Below are 22,390 nucleotides of genomic sequence, written 5' to 3'. Positions count from 1 at the left end.
TCCATGGGATGATGGGCTCCTGCATCTCCCATGCATGAGCAGCCAGCTGTGCCTTCATGGCCACGTGAGGCCTGCTGCCTTTCAGGGAGGCATGGGTGGCAGCTGCAGTGAAAGGCAGCAGGAAACCAGGCTCATTTCCTTGGATGTTACTGAAAAGGAAGGTCCAGATCTGTGGCTGATGGGTGGAAAATCACCCTGTTCCACCTGTGACAGCCCAGCCCCACCTCTCTTTGACTGGCTGAGTATGGTGGCATCACTGCCTGGCTCACAGCAGGGTCTGGGAGAAAGCTCTATGTGGTCCTGCCTGTGGCTTTCAGAGGGGCCTTGGATCTAATTCCTTTATTGTTTTGTCCAGAGGCACTGATGAATCCCATGACCAGGTCTGCCTCTTGTCCCCAGACCCTGGGATCTGGTGCTGAGGGCCACCAGGGCTGCTGTCTGCCTTGCCCTGGCGGGCAGCTGGCCCTTTGCTGCTGCCTGACACTGGGTGACTCGGGTGCCCAAAGATACTGTGGGTCTTTGTCATTGCTTTTCTGAGGAATCAGGTCCTGGAAACCAGCGTTTGATTTGCCTGTTTGTTTATCTAAGGTGGTAGTTCTACAGGGTAAATAATGTTAGTATTTCTGGTAGCTTGTGACAGAAAATATCTCCTTGATATCTTGCTTGCAGAGCATAATGAAACAATGCCATGATGACCCAAGACCTCTAGTAGTATAATAACTGTGGTTTTCTGCACCGTGGGGTCTAAAACATGGTACATATGCCATTTCTTTTGACAGACATGCAGCACTTGAAAAAACTGGGTTTTCAACTACAGAATGCTTCTTTACAAACCTGAAATGTGCTGGTGGTATGAAAGATTTTTAGCAAGATGTTAAATGAAATATAGTGAATGTGGGTGCCAGCCAGAACAGTCCTACATATAAAACAACAGTCCTACATGTAAAACAGCAGGAAGCATATGCAATGCTTTCCTTTGTGATGGGACGGGAGAAGGTGACAGCCACCAAGCAAGAGCTTGGCTGTAGAGGCAGTGTAAACAGTGGTTTGTCTTGGGGTCATCATGCTGCAGAATTGTTTCAGAGGTGCTGGAGCAAGGCTGGGAATGGCTTGGCTTTGTTGTGCTGTATGAAAGCATGGAGAAATTATGATCCTGAAAAATCAGGACTGGTGGAAACTTCTTTTTATTTTTCCTTTTTCTATGACAATTTTAAAATTAGGGAGGATTTTTACAAATTTTATTAATGTTACCCACATTAACACAACATCTCACTCTCCTGAGTGGAAAAGAGAGTGGAAAAAAGAATGGCCAGATTAATATGTTGCAGTAAAATGGGAACTTAAATTGACAGAGATCAGTGGTACAATCTTTTGTGTATCAGGGAAACATACAAACCACGCGAGTTCTGTGAATAACTACTTGATTCCCATCAGGATGTTCTTCAGAGTTTGTGGATTCCTTTGTGTTTTGTTGTCATGTGGAAGAAGGGAGATTCTTGTGGAAGTGACCAAAGCTAATGTGCTAAATATGGAAAGTCTTGGGAAAGGTGAATTTAAGGAAAGTAGTCACAATCTTGTTTAACTGCCTATACCACATTACCTTCCTGCTTCCCTCTTTTTGGAGTACTGGATTGTGTTGCTTCTCTGTACCAGTGCTGCTTGTAGATTACATACTTTTTTCCCCCCTCTATGCTTGCTCCCAAACACTTATCCTTGTGTCCTGGTCTACACAAGACACATAGGCACTTCCATCTTACTGTGCTCCTACTTAAGTTTTTAAAAGGCCTCAGTCTGGATCTAAGCTGAGGTAATTTTTCTCCCAGATAAATAACTTAAAGGTACAGGTAATGAAATAATCATGTAAATATAGGACACCCTAATTTAGTAGAGCCACTCAATCTACTTCATCAACTATTTACTAGTATATTAAAAATGCACATGCATAAAAATAGACTGAAGTCTCAGCTAAGTCTCTGCCCATATTTTTCCTAATACAAATATTTAGATAGAAAACTTAAGTGGTTTGAAGTGTTAGGTTGGCTGATAACCTTTTTCTTAAGGGCATGGGAAAATTGTGTGACCTAATTGTTACTCCTATAGGTATATTTTACTTCTTCATAAATTAATCATGCTAACTTAAGTCAATAAATGAACTCAGATGAAACTTATTAAAATCTAACTCCGTTCACATCATTAATTGCGACATTTCATATCCCTAGAATAAGCATTTCTACCGTAGAAGAACCTGCCCACAAGGTCATCTGTCCTTGCAAAGTTATGGATTATAAATCTGGCCCAAGTGTTTATGCTGACAGTCATTTTTGTTCTTCTCTTGCTCATGGTTCATAATATTTTCTAAATAATGGCATTATGGAACTTATTTTAGCCCAGTATGAGCATTTGAGTTATTTACAAGCTGAGAGCCCTTGCCTGGTACTATTAATGTAGATTTTTGAAATAAAGTAATGAAATGCTACAGTTTATAGTGTGGATAGAAACAATGTGAGTATAAGTAGAAATAAGTGAATTCTGGAAGTAATTACTTTCAAATATTGATATGCACACCCAGTGAATTGATCTGTGTTAATGTGATTATCTCTAGGCAGTGTCTAAATTCTGCAGTTCCGTTCTGTGAAATCTCTTAAGTTTTATCTCGTTGTGCAAGCAGATGAGGCTGCTCTTGTCATTACACTCTGTGTCTTGTTCCAGAGATTGGGCCTGCCTCTGTCTTATTGTCTGGTGGCTTGCTGATTGTATTTATGCTCTGCTTGTACTCTAGGATGTGAAAGTGCAGTTTTAGCTGGCTGTGCTGCCTGTTCTTTGTTCACTCGTTGCTGCCTTCTTCTGCACTGACTTGGGTCTGTGCTCTTTGCAAGATCCTTTGTAGCTTTAGATGTTACAGTTCCTTTGTCATGCAGTACTGATAATGTTGCCTTTTCCCTATAACCAGTGATGTGTCCTGCTTAAAACTTGGAAGATTATCTTCATTATTTTGCTTCCTCTCAAACTAGGTAAGAAATCCTAGCAAATATTTATAAATATACCTGTTCCCCCTCCCTATTAAGGCTACCCAGAATGCATCTTGGCTGGGCAGCTCATGGTCTAAACCATTTCTCTTCCATTCCCAGAAAAGATGCTTCAATGTGACAGGAAAGAGCATGGAAAGGCTGGGAGCAGGGGCTGGGTTTATGGCTCGGGATGGGATTTATCTGGCCTGTTTTCCCTGCTGCTCCAAGACAAGGGCCCAAGGACCACAGCTCCTCATGCGGCTGCATGGGGTCTCATGGCTTTACTGGGTGTCCTGTCTGTAAGCCACCTGTTCTCGTGGACTGCAAATATAATTACTAAGCTTTTGGGACAGATGCTGTCATCTGGATGTTTATGCAGTCTCTGGCACAAGTGTAGGATTATTACAGTAGAAAGAGTGTATAATCATCCATGGATTTTATGGAGAGTGCTTTATCCAGAATTTTAGCTGAAAGAAAATAGAAATACAAAGATGAAAGAGAATTGAAAATATTATTTATTTAAGAAAAATGAATTTTAGTGTGGGCTTTTTTAAACTAGTGCATTATGTTGTATGTTCTTTCCATATGTTATTTTTATTCCCACTTATAATGTTTGGAATTAAACGACACAGTAAACTCTCCAAAGCAGAATTGTTTTCTCAAATATATTTGTCTTGCAAGTAGCAGGCTTTCATCTTAAGAGAGCAGCTTCTTGCATAGAATAATAAAAAGCAATAGTAGTTACTTTTGTTTGGAAGTAAAGCTGAAAATGATGTGGACTGTATAGAAAAAGTGTAAAAACAGTAGGCTTTGTTTATGATCTCCCCATGTGCTAGCTTAAGCTATAAGCTACAAGTGTAGTTGTGGTCTGTGGATATACAGCTTTAAAACAGATACAAGATCATGTCCTGATGTATCTGTTCAAAAATTGTTATAATCATTAGTGGTTACAGCTGTAGATTATTTTAGTAAGAGTTTTCATCTACTTTACTTGGATTCCATATTTTACTACTGATTATGTTGACATGAGCTTACATCACAAACGTGACTCTCTGTCTCTCTCCTATGTGATTGTCTCTGAGATTGTACACGGGTCCTGTTGCGGGAAAAATAATTTTTTTTATGTATAAAAAGATTTATTACATAAGTAGAGTTTGTGTGTATGTGTTGGGCAGATTTTTAAAGTGTGACCTTCATTTTCTGCAACTCTGCAACCTGATATGTGCTTTCTAGTTTTCTTTTAAGTTAATCATAGGTCTGCAGCTCTTCATTGCTACAAGGATGCTCTTAAAGCTGTGATTTGTATCTTATTCAGGAGTAGCATTGCTAAAGTTCTTGCTTCTTCTCTGTTTTGTCACCCATTGTTATTCATATGATCTTTTCTCTGTTCTAATTTTAAAACTGTCTGCATTCCAGTTTAGCTGAAGTGTTCAATGTATTCCTTTTTATGTTACTTAAAAGTTTTTGTACTTCTTAGTGGCTTGATTTCAGAAAGAGATCTGACAGAGCCAACTGGCTGAAAAATGGATTTCTCCATTTCACAGGAGAACTTCACCCTACACTTATTTTAGAAAAATGATCTCTTTATTTCTCCAGCACCCCGATTTGAAATGGAAATGAAGTTCCAAATGTTCTGTGGAATTCAGTTTCTGAAAAAAATATTTCAGATGCATCAAGTTAAAAAAATCTCCAAACCCAAACTCTGATGTTATTTTAATGATTTATTTAACATTTTACTTGTGATATTTTCAACAACCAACATGCTAATGTTTTGGTCCCTTTAATCTGATTTTATTTTCTCTGCTCAAAAAAAGCGTAGAGGCAAAGAATAAGTACCTTTGCAAACAATAAAGTACAAGAGACTCTCTAGCCACGGTGTAAGAATACAGAGAAAAAGAAATAGAACATCTGTTGAACATTGCTTTGCCTAAAAAACCATGTTATGGTAAGACTTGTTTTCCTTGTGTAACTGGTAACAAATGTGAGAGTCTGTGCCTATCCCTGTGTCATTTCAGCCATTGCTACTCAGCATTTAAAAACCTGACAACACTTGTGCAGGTTGTGTGGGCACAGCACAGTGTGTTTTGTCCATGTAAATGTGCTGGGTATTTATCTGATTAATGGATAGTTTTTTAAAAATGCTTGGGGTCCCCTGCTGCTGTAGACTGGCTCCCATGGGTAGAGCTGTATGTTTGAAACATGCTGAAGTTAAACACTGTCTCATCTTGCAGGATAAACTTTCAAACCGTGTTTGCTGTGGTCAGTGTGGGTCCTGGGGCTGAGCAAAAGGGGGAGGTCTGTCTCTCACAACAGTTTCTTTATCATAGAAAGACAAAAATATTCTTTTACCCCAAAATGTCTTTCTTGGCTGTAGCCATGCAGTTTGTCCTCAGTACAGCAAGCTTTTTGTGCTGCCACACATAACTGTGAGCTGCAAATTCCTGTGATCTGTTACTGCTGCATTTAGCAGTAACAGTAGTTTTAAATCAAATTACTTCTGAGTGGTTCTCTTGATTAAAGCACTAGAATGAATAAATAATTCAGTGAACTTAATAGTAAGGAAAGAAATAGATAAAGTGGAGCTGTAATTCTTGAGAAAATATATTTTTCTCAACTTTTGACTTTATGGATTCTTTTAAAATATATTTAATCACAATGGTTTTTTTTTGGTTTTTTTTTTTCAGTGTTTTTGTTTAATGTACTAAAATCTACTTTGATCAATTGCTATGGTATTTAATAGGCAATTCTGATATTTAGCCTACAGTATCTTTCCATAATGTACAGACTAATGAAGGTTTACAAGCATTCATTTCTTCTATGTTTTCTCTAGAAAATATGTATGAAATTTAGAGCTTAAACTTTGTAGCTCTTTGTGCTTGTTTGGCATGGAGGAAGATGAAAATTAAGATGTGTAATGCTGAACCACCAGTATGTTTTAATTTTCACTCCTGAGAAGTTGTCTTGCAGGGCCTTGTACAACAGCAAAGATGGGATGAGATCTCAGGATGGGTAGGTTGGGAAGGGCCACAATGGGTCCATCTGGTCCAACCTCCCTGCTCAAGCAGGGTCATCCCAGAGCACACGGCACAGGGTTGTATCCAGACAGGTCTGGAATATCTCCAGTGAGGGGGACTCCACAACCTCTCTGGGCAACCTGTTCCAGTGCTCAGTCACCTGCAGAGTAAAGAATTCCAGAGTATTGCAGAGAAGGGCAGTTCAAAGTGGGAATTAGTTTTACCAATTCAGATGGATCTGCTAAGGTCTGGTGATGGGCATGTTCAGCTAGTGAACAAAGGAAGGAAGCATCAGCTTCGAGTTCTCTCAATGAAGAATGTGGGGTACATTGTTTCTTGCCTTGGGAGATAAAATCTGCAATTAAAAATACATGTTCAAACAACCAAAGAGAGGGAGAGTAACAGGTTCCTTCCCTCCCACCCCCCAAAGAAATATCTGATCTTATTTGACTGACTACTGAGGTAAGGCATATTATCCTCAATCTCCACTGAAATGAACAATTTAGGGAATGTCGAATTTGTTCAGAGATGTGACAGAATGGAAAAAAGAAAGGATATGTCCAAAAATTGAAGCACTCCTCCCCCTTATAATCCTGTGCCTTTTGCTAGAGCAAAAATGATTTTGAAGTACTAGTGAATTTTGGAGTACAACACCAAATTTAAACAGAAAACAACAATTCAGCAACCTATTCCCTTTCCCCAAACTATACCATTTTTTAATTACTCTACTCTCTAGCAGAAGATAAATAGCTCTTGAAGATAAACAACATGTTTTTATTGAATTTTTCCCTGACAAACAAATAGCTCCCTTGGAATCCAGCCAGGTCCTGGGATGAAGATAACTCTTTACAAGAGAAAATTGTGCCTGCTACACAATAAAGGGGTGATGTAATCGACAATTAATACCCAGTCAGTCTAAATTGCTGACAAGAGCAGGGTGCAATCAAATAAAATGAAAGCACTAGAGGGTAAAACAAGTGAGAGGAGTTAACACTGAATTTTTTTCATATAAGTCTAAATACAAATTATGGAGGAATTAAAAGAACGTAATGTGTAGAGGAGTCAGATGACAAGATTGATTCTGACCTTTCTCCTGAAAAAAATCCAGTGAGTGCTTTTAGTATAGGGCATTTATGGATTGGTGATGCATGGGTGGGAGAGGAAAACAAGCTTGATTCCTGGTAGCAAGAATGTAAATATGTGTATGGATTTTGTATGTTGCCATAAGAGAAGAAATCAAATGTCAGCTTGAATGAAAAGACCATGTTTTTAACTTCTGTTATCCCTCTTGTGATGCTACTTGTAAAAAAGTTTGGTGGCCGTGATAGAAAGCTGCCTCTGCAGTAGCTCCTCTATGTTAATTCAGGGATCTGGCTGCTTGACTAAGATGTAGAAGACTTAGGTTTAATTCCTCTCTAGTCTGAGAGTGTTATTTCAACTTTGTTTCTTAGGACAGTGCTGTAGGCACTGATCTAGAACATATGCTGAACTAGATTATTTTCTCATTTGCTGTAGTTGACATTAGAGTCTTCATTTAACCATTTCAGAATGAGGTGGTGGGGAAAAACCCTGTTGCCACTAACTCAGGTGTAAGTTTCATCCTTTGACCAAATGGAGTGGTCCCCAAGGTGGAGTTGGAGGAGGGATATTCAGGCTGTTCTCCTGTGCACTGGGTAAATGCCCTAGTAGCTCTGGGGATGGAGTGGGATGAGAAACACCGTCTTGGTAAAACCACAGTGATGGCAGCACAGCTGATTTTATCATCAGCTTATTATGATTAGCTCTTTGCCATATCTGTGAAGATTCTCAAGAGGGGAAGGAAATATTTGTTCAACAGGGCACAAGAATGCTTTCATTCTCAGCTTTGATAATGACCATGAAATATCCATCTTGAGTGGATCCAAAGTCATGTCCTTTTTTAGCTGATGCAAACACTAAGCTGGGAACTCCTCCTTGCACAAGGAGAGCTGTTCTGGCACAGTCCCTTCCTGGAGGGAGCCTGGGGCAGAAAGGTGTTCTTGTGCTGGGTGCTCGTAAATGATCTGAAGATGAGTGAAAATCGATGCACCCTTGGCAAATTATGATTTGGGAGCTCATTATCTCTTTGTGAAACTCATTTTCCAGCCTAGTGATTAGGCTTATAAAAGCACAATTTTAATATGCCTCCTGCCCTGTTTTTAATTCCCTGGCTGACAGTAAAGAAAATTCTGACCAACTCTCAGGACAATTTATACTCTTCTTTTATCTTGATGGCATATTGATCCTGCTGAACGTTCCTTCTGAAAAATAATGAACATGCATCTTAAATGCATTTCATAGGAGCTGTGTAGTAAGCTTTTTTCTTGCTAGGGGCAGTTTGCTGCTTTTGTATTCTGAGAGCAGGTGCAACCTAGGAGGAATGGGTCATGGCTCTTCTGTGGAAAAATCTTTCTGATCTCTGTCACTCTTGTTTACTCCTTTATTAGAGTTTCCTGACATTTAATGGTCTTATTGTTTTTAAATTTTAATCTTGCGTTTCATTATAGAAAATTGTCCTAGTAACTACAGCAGTGACTGTACTTGGCTGGGAAAAATCGTATCGAAAATGGTCTTAGAAATCTGTCCATGAATTAACTAAACACGGGAAACTCTGCATTTATTTCTTTAACACTGCACTTGCTTTTTTTCTTTTCTTGAAAATAAGTAGCCTAAATCTGCCTTGCCTCCAAAAATAAGAGACTCCCAAAAGAACCTTCTGGTGTAATGTAAACCAGTCTCTAAAGCTGAAAAACCCACTTATGCCAAAGGAGGCGGGGGGAACCATTTGGCTTGGGGAATTTCACTGGTGTATTAAAGTACATTAAACTCTCATCCTACCTTACTTGGTGATTGCTTTCCTTCTTGGAGAAGCCCCAGGCTGTGGGTGCATACATGGTCTGCAGCAGTGCTTGGTCAGGCAGCCCCTTTGCCCAGTTCACTTTGGGCTCTCACTGAGCTGGAGCAGAAGCTGGGATTATCTGCATGTAATTTTTCACGATTGTGAGCAGGGCCTGACTCTCTGAAAAGGAAATAAAGGTCTCAGGATTTGTCCCTGGAATAATGACAACTTCAGGCATATTTCTTTGCAATGCAAGCTAAACTACCTGTATTTTTCCAACAAATAATTATTGCCTCATTCATGCTACACTCTGGAGGCGAACAGGCTCGCAATCATATGAATGAGGTAATCTTTCAGCAACTTAACACTAAACTTGAGAACAGATGAAATAAGGAAACCACTTAGAGGAAAATGACCTCTCTGTGATAGCCCTTTCTCAGAAATAGAAGATTTGCTGTTCAGCACCAGCAAGTGTGTAGGGAACCAGCTGAATGGGAGAATCTGTCCACTCCTCTAAGTACTTAATGGGACACTTATTTCCCTTTTCTAAAGAAAGGCTGGTGACATCTGCATTTAGTTGAAGAAGCTAATGGCAGAGGGAGACAAGGAAAAAGGCTATGCTGTAAAGCAAGAGGACCAGGTGAATATTCCTTTCAGGTCAAATACACCCTTTCTTTCTCATCTGAGGGATGAGGGGGCCTCTGCAGAAGAAAAAAATGCTTCAGCTACTGGAAAATTAAGAATAATCTAGGACAGGAATAAAGACTGTAGGTTTGGCTGGGAGGTGGAAAGGAGAATACCTCAGGTATTACATACAAGTGTGTAGTGTGTAGAATTCATCTAATGCTACAGAGTGTGCATATTTGGAAATTGTAGCCTTAAAAATAAACTTGTGTCTTCTGTGTGAAAAATGTAACTCTCTATGACTGGAGATAAGATAGCAAATGGTAACGTGGTGGTTTTTTTTTTTTTATTTTTCTTAGATTTGGGACAAAATAAAAATTTTCAATATAATCCAAAAGGAAGTTGAATTCCAGATTCATTTTCACACTGAGCTGTCAACACGGAAACTCTTTTTCAAAACAGCCACAGGTGAGCTGAGGTAATCTATGGTGTAGATGTAGATCAGATGTAGGTTCTGCCAATAGGGGCTTAAAAATCTAAAACTAAAAAGCAGAGTTGGGAAGTAAAAAGGAATTTTCAATGAAGAAATGAGCTGGTTTTAATGCTGTTCTAAAGCGCAGGGAGTGTGTATTTGTTACCAATGAGCAGGCAGGTTTGCGTAAATCCAGAGAAGCTGAAGGAGTCTTGTGTGTATTTTTTATTCCAATTCCCAATTTGTAACCACAGCCATTTCTAATTCACATTTATCTCTGCTAATACTGAAACATGCTGGTCTTGTGACGTATATTGTTTTATGCTAGTAAAACTAACAGGGATTTGTCTACCCCAGTTTTGTTGTCTGTACCCAAATGAAACTGATGCCAGGGTTATTCACAATCTGTTCAGGTCATGTTTTTTGCCTTTGGTAAAACTTTGCTTAAACTGGATTTGGGTTCTGTGATGTTTCACTGCAGGTATACTTTCATGATCATTTTTCTCACTTGTGCTCCATGTTCTGCTAATAGTTTGCATTGGAGAGATTTAAATTACAATTGCTTTGGCAAGATAGGAAGTGAACTAGATGGTTTTGAGCTTGAATACTATTCAGTTAAAACTGGTGTGCACTTTCTGTAGATGCCGATAATGTAAACAGCCATGACAATTTTTAAGCCATATATTTGTGTGAGTATATTTGATTACAACTAGGGAGGAATCTCTCATGCAGTATTGATTTTTTAACTTAGTTTTTTTCCTTGTGGTTACAGCACGCATTGATTTGGTACAGTAAGAATTATATAAATTGTTAATCCAGTTTAGCTGGGGTTTGAATTAAATCTGATCTTTTAGAAAATAAACTTGGGTAGTAATGTGAATTGCTTATATCAAGGGGCTCAGTGTGGACCTAATACTGAGAAATGCCTGGAAAAGCAAGTGTGTGTGGGGGGTTTAAATGCAGATGAATACAACTATAAGAAACACAAAGCAACTGGAGGAGGAGTGGGGGCCTGTTTGGAGGCTTCCAAAATTTCACTGTCAGAAGAATTGAATGTGGATGATGATGGTGATGATGATGACGTCTTGGGAAAAAATCAATGAGAATCTCTCAAATATAAGCCTATACACAGATATATGTCCAAAAAATATACCAAACTTTGACAGGTTGTTTTATCAGAAAGATTTGCTTGTTTGTGTTTTGACAGCTGAGGTTGTTCTTTAAATATATATATATATTTTAGGCGTGTTTTAAACATTTGATATTGACATATATTCTACAAAAAGCATATGACTAGAAAAATTACTTATCTAGTTGTGCATAAAAATTCCTCCATTCCTAACAATTGAGGTGTGCTTTGGCTGAATTGTTCCCTTAGAAGGTCATTTAAAATGCAGAATTCACTTCATGGACACTCTAGCAGTCACTGTGCACCTTCAGAGCTCATTTCCAAAAAACCCAGAATCCTTCTTCACAGAGCAAAGCATTTCACTCTTAAACTGAGAATGGACATTTCATATGTCTTATGACATTGAAGAATATTTTGTTTTGAAATAGCCTCTGTGGTTCAAGCTACAATCTAGGTGAGGTTTGTAGAATTTCATATTAACAGTGAAGTTCTGATGTGGTCTGTGTTCTGTAGAAGCAAGTTTAAGATAATTCCAGAGCTGTCTATTAGAGTATAATAGTGATAAAACCCATGGTTTTTTAAAAATTCTGATTAATAATAAAGGATGATCTCATCTATCTTATTTTTATTAAGATAATTGCAAATCTGACAAAATATGTAGTTGCATTGTGGGCAAAAGAGCAGTGGAATTTGGCTTGCATGTGAACTGGTTAAAAGTCTTTGGACATAATCTTTTATTTGAAATTTGTTCTTCTCTATTGTCTTTTTCTATTCTCTTGCAGTTTCTCTGTCTCTTCACAGGTATTTAGATATGGGTAGCAAGGTGTGGGGGCTTTCTAAGTTCTAGAGGAGAGGGAAAAATGTTTTTCTTATGTGTTATACCATTCTATATGAAAAGGAAAAGTTCCTTAGAAGCTAATAGATAAAATTAGTAATCAAACTAAATCTCCTTGAAAATTATGGTTTAGAAGAATCAGCTTGTCTGATTTCAAATAATACATAAAATATGAGTGAGATGGTCAGAGGGATTTGTGGAATGGAGACAGATTTTTAATTTGGAAATGAGCAAGATGTCTCTTAATGAGGTACATTTGGAAAGCTTATTGTGATCTATTCATAGTACTGTAGCCTTATATTTGTTCTGGCCAGAATAACTGTTGGAAATCATACTGAAAACTTTCAAAACTATTGAATATTGTACAGGGTGAAAATAGTTTTCCTTATGAATACACTCTTAGATTGGAGAATCAAATATTTGGAGGCACATTCTCTCAAGGGTTAATGGTGAAATAGGTTTTTTGGTTTATTTTTTCCTGTCAAAGGATTCAGGGATTTCTTTTTTGTTAACTGTAAAGAATAGAGAAATAGCACATTATATAGCAGGAGAATTACTGAATTCTCCATAGAGAAGTTGAAAAAGAAACTTGGATTTTTGAGGGCATGTGGTAAATCCTTCAGGTCACTTACAGGTACAGTGTTATAGCAATGAATGGCTTGTTTTTAAGAACAAGGGATTTTTAGAATCCCTTTTAAGAACAGGGATGTTTTGGTTAATAGCTTCCTGTAAACAAGAGCAGTTGATTAATCATGAAACATGTTGGGCTGTTTTTCACCCTGCCTATGGGGTTTTAATAGATCGAGGGGAAACCAGCTGCCCTTCCAGGTGGCAAAAGATGCTTGGGATTTGGAACATCTAGGTAACAACTGTTTCCCTGAGAAGGCTGAGGTGAGAGGTGCTTGTCAGCAGTGACTTCCACGAGGGAACATGCTGTGACCTGCTGGGATGAAGGCGATGCAGCCACTGGGGGCTGTGCTGCCCAGCTGGCTTTAAACCCACCTCTGCTCACACACATGGGCAGGTGGAAGTGTGCTCACCTCAGCCAAGCTGTTCCTACAGGTTTTGGGGAGAGCTGTCTCCCAGAGGAGCACAACCATAGCTCCTCTGAGGATAGCTGCTGGTGAGCAGCTCCTTCAGTAAGGCTCACATAATAAGGATGTGTCTTGCAGTCTTGTGCATTGTCTCCTTTATTTGTTGAAAAACAGTTTTCAGCAAGGGAAAGGTGGGATGACACCTGTCAGGATTTCATTGCGTATGTACTCCTGCAGAGGGAGGAAACCCAGATGTTGCAGAAGCTGTGATTGCTGTCAGTGGAAACAAAAATTGCACTGTGGTTTATGATGATTTGATGTTTTCAATAATCTCATCTGAAGAGCAAAAGGCAAGGGATTGCTTTTGATATTAGACACTTATTAAATGATAAAACAACATAAATAGAGTGCCACATTTTGGAAACCTACTCAAGGTTAGACTGTTCTTTAAATGCACTTGTTTGTGAAACTGATATTACATAGAGAAATTTTAGTTTAGATTTGTATGGCATTTCAGAGTTAAGAGGAAAATCTGCTTTCCTCTGTCACTGCCCTGACACTGGAGGATGATGAGGAGGAGGCGAGTCAGTGCATCTTGTTGGTGCTGGTTCTGCCATGTCTGCTCTGTGGGGCCTGCCTGGGTTGCCATCAATGTATGCAGTGTGCTCTGCAGCACTTTGATGTTTAAGAGGAGCTGGCCAAAGTGGAGGCATGGCAGAGTCAGGGCTTTTCTCTTCTAAAAGCTGCCCTACATTCCAACAAATACAGGCACCTCAAAGCTGTCTCTGTGATGCAAAAGCCTACAAACTACTGCTTTCCCTGGCCAGAGGTGTAACAAAAGCTTCCAGGCATAGATGAATATAAACTGAAGGGAGGGGGCAGGAGGAGGAAAAAGTCTAATGCCAGAAACAGGAGTTGAACACCCCCCTCCAAATCCCAGAAATAGAGGAGTAGATATTATGAAGCAGGCTTAGTTTCTAGCAGCTTGATCTTTGCCTTTGTGTGCACTTGGCTTTGTGTGCATTGATGTCCTGTTGGTAATTATCATTCTGTTGTCACCTATATTCATGATGACACCCCTATATCACATTTTCATCACAGCGTGAAATGTCACTCTTTTTTTCTTTTGTTTTGTTTAGTATTATGAGTTTTGCCCAGAGCTGAAAAAAACCACAAAAGACACTTCTCACAACCCACAATGGTACATTGATAACCTTGCAGTTTAGTTACTGATCCTATCTCAATGCTTCCATCTCTCTCCTTCCTCCCGCCCCTCTCTTTAATCAGACAAGGTTTTCCCTCAACAAGCTGATGACAGAATAATTTCTCCAGGTTGATTGTTTGCCCCACATGGTCCTCTGGATTTCTTCATACAAGTGGAGAGAAGCAGATCAAAAGCCTGCAAGAAAAAAACAGGCAGAGAATTGTAAAAAACCACCATAAAGAACCTCCTCAGGTTTCATTCTGATGATGAACAGGCTTGTAAAGTATTCTGAGACCTGTCAAATTTTCCCATCTGAAGTCCAGACCTATTTTATAAAGAATTTTCATAATGCGTGTCTCTTTTCCTCCATCCACAGGCTCAAAATATTTTCTGAAAAAGTTCTGCAGGGCAGAGGAGTTGAACAGTTGATCACATGCAGGAGCACGGGATAGATGGAGTACAGCTGACTCAACAACTACAGGGGATTTGGGTAAGTGCCCACCATGTCAGCCAACTAGGACTTACTAAAATATTGGTTAATATCTCACAGTATTCATTACTTTTAAAAGGAAATTCTTACTTTATCACCTGTCAGACAAATATAACCTCACTAGGAAATCTCGGTGGTAGTTTGTTGGGGAAAAAGTAGGCAGGGAATGGTTGATGCAAACACGATGGCGTTAGCATCCAACTGGAATTGACTTTTGCAAGTTAGCTTTTACCTGAGGGTAAACCAACCACACTTGTGCAATTAATGCTAGGGGAGGAAGGTTGTAAGCCCTGTGCAATGTGGAGGCTGTCAGTGTATGTCAAACCCACTTGTGTTGCTTTTAGGAGGGAAACAATTAATTGCTTGAAGGAGGCAATGTTATCCAACTTGTGGTGTAAGTCAGCCTGTTCCCAACAGTCATTGTATTGATGGAGGAAAATTTTGATAAGCAGGACTTCTTATCTGACTCCACTGCAGTTGAATGACAAGGGTTTGTTGATTGGGAGTGACATTGTTTCGGGTCACAAAGCTGGCTGGACATGGTAATTGAACCACCTTTGTTCATTTTTAAAGTAGTGATAACAGCGATATATTCTTCAGTGCAGATCGCCGGGTTTGAAATCAAGTCTTCGGTTAAGCTGATGAACTGATACTGTCCAATTTGACATAGTTACTATAATTGCCTTGGGTACTGTGGGGGGAAGCCTTAAGAGCTGCAGGAGATAGGAATGCTGGCCCTGCTTGCATATTCTTGGTCAAAGAATGGTTTTACCAGTGCATGGTGATTTGTTTTTTTTTCAACTAGATCTTCAGCAGTACACCTTGGGCTTGTTTTATAGGTTGGCTCAAAAATTACTACAAATCTTGTTTTAAGTCCCAAATGGCTACAATACAGACTCAAAACATGATGAAAGAAATAACCATAAGCGAATCTCTTCCATTTCACAATATAGTTTTTCTTTTTTTAAATATAAATTTGAGAACAGAATCTCTTTGATTTAATAGTTTGTGAAATCTGTGGTATTACATACTTTCATAGACCAACATATTGGCAGCATTACTTACTGCTAATTTGTTTAACTTTCAATGATGAGATAAAGTTGTACTCTACTGCGGCGTTATTCTACATCCTTACTGCTTAGTTGTTGTTTCTAAAAGTGAGGAAATTGAAGTAATCATGATGGCATAAACCCTTGGTGCTTTTTGTGAGGGAAGTCTTATTTTACTGGTAACTTTTCAAGCTGCAAACAGATGGCTGCAGTATAATCTACTTGCTAGTGACATCAAGCATTATTTTACTGAAGATTTATATTTATATTGCTCTCTGCAAAAGCATAAAAAGCATAATTAAGTAGAATGATACTCATTTAGATATTTATCTGCCCTTGTGATTGCAGGGCTCTGGGGTCAGGCAATAGGATTAAAAGCATCTCATCACTAGGTCAGTGTGTTTGAATCCAGACCATGGTTAGAGGCAACTGAAGGCTGGTATAATGTGATGACACTTCAGGGGCATCTATCAGATGATTTGACAGTCTCTGTAAATTTGCTAACTGATGGAACCCCCATAATGATCAGTGGTCTGAGAAGGAAATCTGTAGACTGAATGTGCACGTGTGGAGAATGTGTTTAAGCTTAGGAACAATCTTAGTTCCAGGTTTTAGGGGCAGTCTTTGTACACTACCTGTGCAGGGGACATGACACAGCTTTTACTTTTGTGTTTCAGTCCAAGGTGATGTTGGACTTGCTTTAGTCTCAGTGATTGTCATATTGCAGTGTCTCCACTGAAAGTTAAAGAGAAACACAATGTAGAGCAGCTGCAATAGAGCTAAATGGTCCCATTTTTTCCTCACTATTGGATTAATTAGACAGTTTCTTAAACACTCTAGTTCTGTTCATTACAGATACTTCTATATGTGCTTGCCAGCCTGTAAGTGAATGTGGCACAGCTGGTGTTTATCTGATGGCTCTTGTTTTGTCATCAGCTTGTTTATAGTGTTTTGTGGCTGAAGTAAGATAAAGAAAATCCAACATGATTTTTATTTTAGTTTTATGATGTGAGTGAGGAATGCAGTGACCTCAGTAGGGAGTCTATGAATGTTTTCAGTTGGTTTATGTTCCTGGTGTTTCAGTTGCATCCACTGAGGGCACACTAAAGAGTTTAACCACAAACCACAAAATTAAAGAAAAGCAGCACACAAGCCAAATTATGTGGATTTTAATGATTAAAAGGAGGTCGTGATTTGTCAGGAACATCCAAATTTGAGCTAAAATGATCTTTTCAGACTAGTCATTGCAATAGTCTCCAAATCTTATACTGAATTTCCTTTCTTTTTTCTCAGGTATCTTGCTGATGTCAAAGTTTTTCTGATGCAGTAGACATTACTAAGCAGAGCTATGGTGAAAGTAATATGGAACTCTGTAGGGGGAAGATATCTGAAGAATATTATTTCACTAGTGGATGTAGGAAACACTAGAATAAATATGCTATTTAGCACAGAATAGCAGGAAAACAGACCTCAACACTTGCAAGTGAATAAATTTAAATAGACCTAGTAAGTCAAGATCTCTGGCTTGTTCAACAAATAGCTGTTTAGATTTATTTATACTATTATAATTATATTTTCCCAGTAGTCTGACTTCTTGGAAGAAGGTATTATACTGCTTTGTATAAATCTCCTGGAAATATTTCATAAAGGTGTAGTATTCACTTGATCACCATTCTCTTCTTACATTGCAAATATGCAGTTAACTTAGTTTCTTTTCGGACTAGATTAAAAAAAAAGTCAGTGCATCCAAGGATCGGTTGTTAAAATAAAGACATACACCTATGCTAAGGTACAATGTTTAAAAGTTTATTAGGAATGTTTTGAAGTGTTAGAGGGTAGGATTTTTTTTGTTTGTTTGTTTGGTTTTTTTTAAGGGCTTATTGGCAGTATGGAACACCAAATAATTTCCCTAGTCATTAGGCAGGCAGAAAAACTGTCTCAGCTGGATTTTTGCCTATCTGAGGCTCTGAGATGAACTTCAGATGGACCTGTACTAGAGCCTCTCTCTAAACACACCTGGTTTTATAGATTCAAAAGCTGTAAGCCTTCTATTACTTACCCAACATACACATTTATTTCTCACTACAGTCATAAGATTCACAAAAAATACTGAGCTGTGAATTCTGGAAGCAGATGTAGGTTTTCACCCTTTTGGTGTTCAGAAGGGTTTAGAATTATTTCATTTCAATTCATAAGCACATTATATATTACTTCTGTATAAATATTTTATGATATTGAATATGAGTTGCCCAGTGTAGTGTGCTGGTGAAAATCTGAGGTGTTTCAAATGAAAGTCTAATGGTTTTGATGTGGCTTCCTTTTGTGGAAACTCAACGTCTCTTTCTCAGACCCTTTGGCTTTTTTGTTCTGTGGAAGAGATTATTGTAAAAAGACTTGAAAATAACAACATTCTTTTAACTTACACTAGAATTTTTTTAACTTTTGGACCAAATCAAAAGCTTTGTTTTCCAAAAGCTGCAAAAATTTCTTCAGTCTCATTTTCCTGGGACCGTATAGGCACCTACTTGATTCACAAAACATCTTAGCATTTGAGACTTTAGCTATGATTTAGAATTGGTCAGGGAAAGCTCCTGTTTGGTTCTGGTAGTATTTTGATTAAGGAGGTGTTCCAAGCTTTGTCCCAATATTTAATTAGAAATCTAATATATTATGGAGCTAATTCAGGATTCTTTTTTACAAATCTCAAGAACTGAGGGCAAAAATATGACTGAAAAACACATTCAGGTCATTCTGAGGCCAGATAATTGATGCTGAAGGCAAGTCTGTGCCCGACTAATGTGTGTTTTAAATCATGGTCTTTCTCATTCAGTCCACAATTGCTGTGTTCTGAATAGCTGTGAGAGAGATTAGTTTACTTATTCAAAACAAAAGTATTTTCACATTTTCCCTGTGTGAACAATCAGCTGGTTTTGTACATCTTGAGGTGTACTGATTTCTGATGTTCTTATTTTTATTATTTCCTTGTATATGTCAAATTATTACATTTTCTGTGAGCCTTGAACACTGTAATTTTGGGAATATACAGGCTGTTCTTAGGTTTAGTAGGAAACTGTTGGACTTCAAGGCTCATGTATCTGCCTCTGTGTGTTTGCATTTGTCATGTAGGTATAGATATGTGCGTGTCTGTACATATTTATTTTTTCCATTTTGCAGGTTTTTCTAGGTGTCAGAAATGTGATGGCACTATGGGGTGAAAGCACAGAACATTCTAAAAAAGATTTTAAAGTCTCAGAACCAAAGATTATCCACAAACATAGAGAAATTTTGTAGTTGAAATATGTCTTAAAGTTCTTTGCATCTCAGTTGCCCTTTTTCTATAAAAAATCTTTTAAAAAAAGACAATTATCACCTTTTGATAGGCTTATTTTTAAAACAGTTGCTGTAAAGATCTAAGTCCTGTTTTATCTGCATCATAAGATATAAAGTGGAAGGCAATAGTGAAAACAATCTGGATAATTTATTTCAACAGGATGTACAAATCAAAAGAGAAAATTCCACTGAAGAACTTGAGGTAGAGAGATATTCTTCTGTTTTTGTTTACTGGGTTACTTTTAAGTGATGACAAACAGTCTCGTGTGTGTTTAGAAGCAAAGTGGTTCTGGAGGACCTGGCAGTGGCACAGTAAATGCACTTCACAACTGTTCACACCTTGGGTGCACATGCAGAAACAAGTGTGGCAGAAAGATGAATGCAAGCCAGAAGGACAAGGAACTATTTTGTCATGAGATGACTGAGATGGACTTGTTGAACTATGTAATGATAATTTGAAAATATTTTTGTGAGCAGAAGTAATGTTCCTATTCCATTACTTGTAGATACCTGATGTACATTGCTGGACAATATTTAGGCAGCTACTAGGTATACTGGGCATGTGTGAAAACACTTACAAATGTGGCACCAGCTTATTATGAGCTCATCACATCTATAATTGTCTTTCAGAAATTTTTGTTATTACTATTAACTATTATTTTTGAAAATGTATCCAGTCAGAAGGCATGAGGATCACCATATTAGTCTGCTGAACTACCATACCCTGTGAATTAAAAATAGAGAATTAGCAGTGGACTATAGGAAGTTTTTATAAAACACAGGAAGAATATTTGAAATAATAATGTACTTAGAAGTCACAACTGGCTCACAAATGCAATTCATTAAAAATGTAGGGCTGAGTCAGTGAATGTTGTTGACAATGGAAAATTTTTGAAGATCTTTTTAGGGAGGATGGGAGAGAAGAAAAATGAATATCAGGTCATGACAGAGGAAAGAAGAGGGAATTTAAATCAAATTATAGCTTCTCAGTGGAATTAAATTCCTAAACTGGCTGCAAAAGCTTGTGATGTTTAAATCATAAACATCTTTACTTGGGAATTCTCTGCAGGTTTTCTGACATGACGAAGTTTATCAAAGCAGGGACAAGGGCTTTGTAAAGTGATGAAAATTAAAGTGAGGACTGCCTGTTGCAGCTCTGACCTCTCTGTACTCTTCAGTGATGAGTAGCACAGAACAGCAGGGCCTGAGTCTTGGTACATCAGTGAAACATGATATGGATTTGTTGTTTAGGAGTTTAATGAACAGAAAGGGTCAGATTTCCCTTGCAGTATATGTTGGCATCTTTTTAATCCTGGAAATCTTCTTAACAGCCAAATATGTTTGTTGTAGATCAAAGAAGCCTTTGTTTTGTTAAACCACCAAGAGCTGCATTTCTCAAAAAAGGCATACTAAGAATTGCATATTAAATGAAGAAAAAAAGGCAGGTCTCTTCCTCATGAATTTCACTCCAGGATTGTAAATCCCATTCCTGACACTTGCATGCTATCTTATAGATAGCATGGATTTTTAGTTTCATATTTATATGCCAACAACAACATCATGTTCCTGTTAATATTTTGATAAAACTTTGATGCGTCTATAATTGTATTAAATGGTCAGCCACATTGGTATGGTACAAAACTTTTGCTTAGGATGCCTTATACATTTGGGAGGGCTGAAGTTCAGAAATTTCTGCTGAGAAATAGGTTGCTAGGGGCCTTTAAGACCAGACTGGAAAAGCAAGAATGGCTGCCTTAATTGTGTCTGGAGTGGGCAGATCAGTGATGTTGGCCTCTCAGGATGCTTTCTAGCCCTGCAGTTCTCTTGAAAAATGAAAAATAATGCATATTTGTAGCTTATTTAAACAAAAGCAGCAGGAGTCAGCTCAATTGGTGATTTGGATCTGCATGTTGATTCATATGCAGATGAGTCAATAGCCAAAAAGCAAGTAGGACATTTTTGGTTATGGTAATATCTGAATTGTTCTGAATACAGCTAGAGAAATAATGCTATAAATACTTAATGTCTTAATTCAGATTTGTTCCTTAGCAATCATCTATTCTTCCTCCAAAATGCAGCAGTTTAAGTTATGTTTAATAATTAAAATTTTAGAATTTATTCTGAACTTCTATTTTTCATCTAAAATAATAATTACAGCTTTATCAGTGACACCTTTCATTTAACTCTTTTCAAAGTTTTTTTTTTTTTTTTTTTTTTTACTAGCAGAAAACCACTGTGGATGTTAGAAAATTAAACTCAGGTTTAGATCTAGGTAAATTGCCCTTGATGTATCCCATTGTAATGGACATCAGAAACCAGCCCATATACAAGAGAAAAGTCATACCCACTTTATTGATGTAACTGCTGTATGTACAAGCAGAGGTAAGGCTCCAGAATGCTGGAGAAATGCCAGCTTTCTGAAAGAAAAGATGTTTATTTCAAAATAACGTACGCATTTTCATAGTAAACAAACAAGCAAAACACTGCTGTGCTTCTCCATGTGAGAGTGATGGACAGGGTGAAGAGATCATGAAAATACAGAGGTTTCATAGCAACCCAGTTGGAAATTTTTTTTTCCTTTCTTATGTTTTCACAATTCTTCATCAACATTAGCTGCAAGTGCTGTCAATCTCCACAGGAATCTAATGGAAAAATTTTTAAGAGTCAGAGTGCTTTTGTTTGGAGTTTAGTATCCACCTGAAACAAAAAGGAGGTTGCATTGTTGCTGTAACTCACTCGTTGAGAAAGTTGTGAAGAACTAGGTAGGAGAGCTGCTTTTGGATGTGATAATAGCAAAAGTTACACCTGACCTCCCAAATGTGCATGCTTATCTGGAAGCTCGTGTTTCCAATTCTGCGTTTTATTCCGCGTACTTCTGAGCAGAATTACACAGGAATCATTGTACAGTTGGACACACCTTTGACTTTTTAGAAGAATTTGGGTCAGTGTTTTCTTGAAGTTGATCTGTTCATTCACAATGCATGTGGGAGTGTCCTCTAAGGGTCTTTCTTTCAATGCAGAGCATTAAAAGAGCATGGTTTGAAAATTAGTGAAAGCCTTTGTATTACTGAAGAGAAGCAGCTCAGGCTGCTGTGTAACACCTTGAAAGATCCAGTAAAGAATGAGGGTTTGTCTCAAGTGTTCCCTCCATGTGCTGTGGCCAGCTCTTAGCAATGCAGAACAGTTCCTTGCCATGCCAGGTATGGCTGCATTTAGGTGTGCTCCATCCCTGGAGTTTGCACATGTGCCTTATCCACTTGGAGAGAGGTGATCTGTAGTCTTAGAGGAAGCAATTTCCTAAATCTTAGAACTGCTGAGTTCCTGTCTAGGCAAATGGAGAGCAT

This window comes from Onychostruthus taczanowskii, unplaced genomic scaffold, assembly GCF_017590055.1.
Source record: "Onychostruthus taczanowskii isolate IOZ18803 unplaced genomic scaffold, ASM1759005v1 scaffold73, whole genome shotgun sequence".
NCBI lineage: Eukaryota > Metazoa > Chordata > Aves > Passeriformes > Passeridae > Onychostruthus > Onychostruthus taczanowskii.
The sequence above is the reverse complement of the archived record's forward strand: the minus strand, read 5'-3'. Positions refer to the sequence as shown.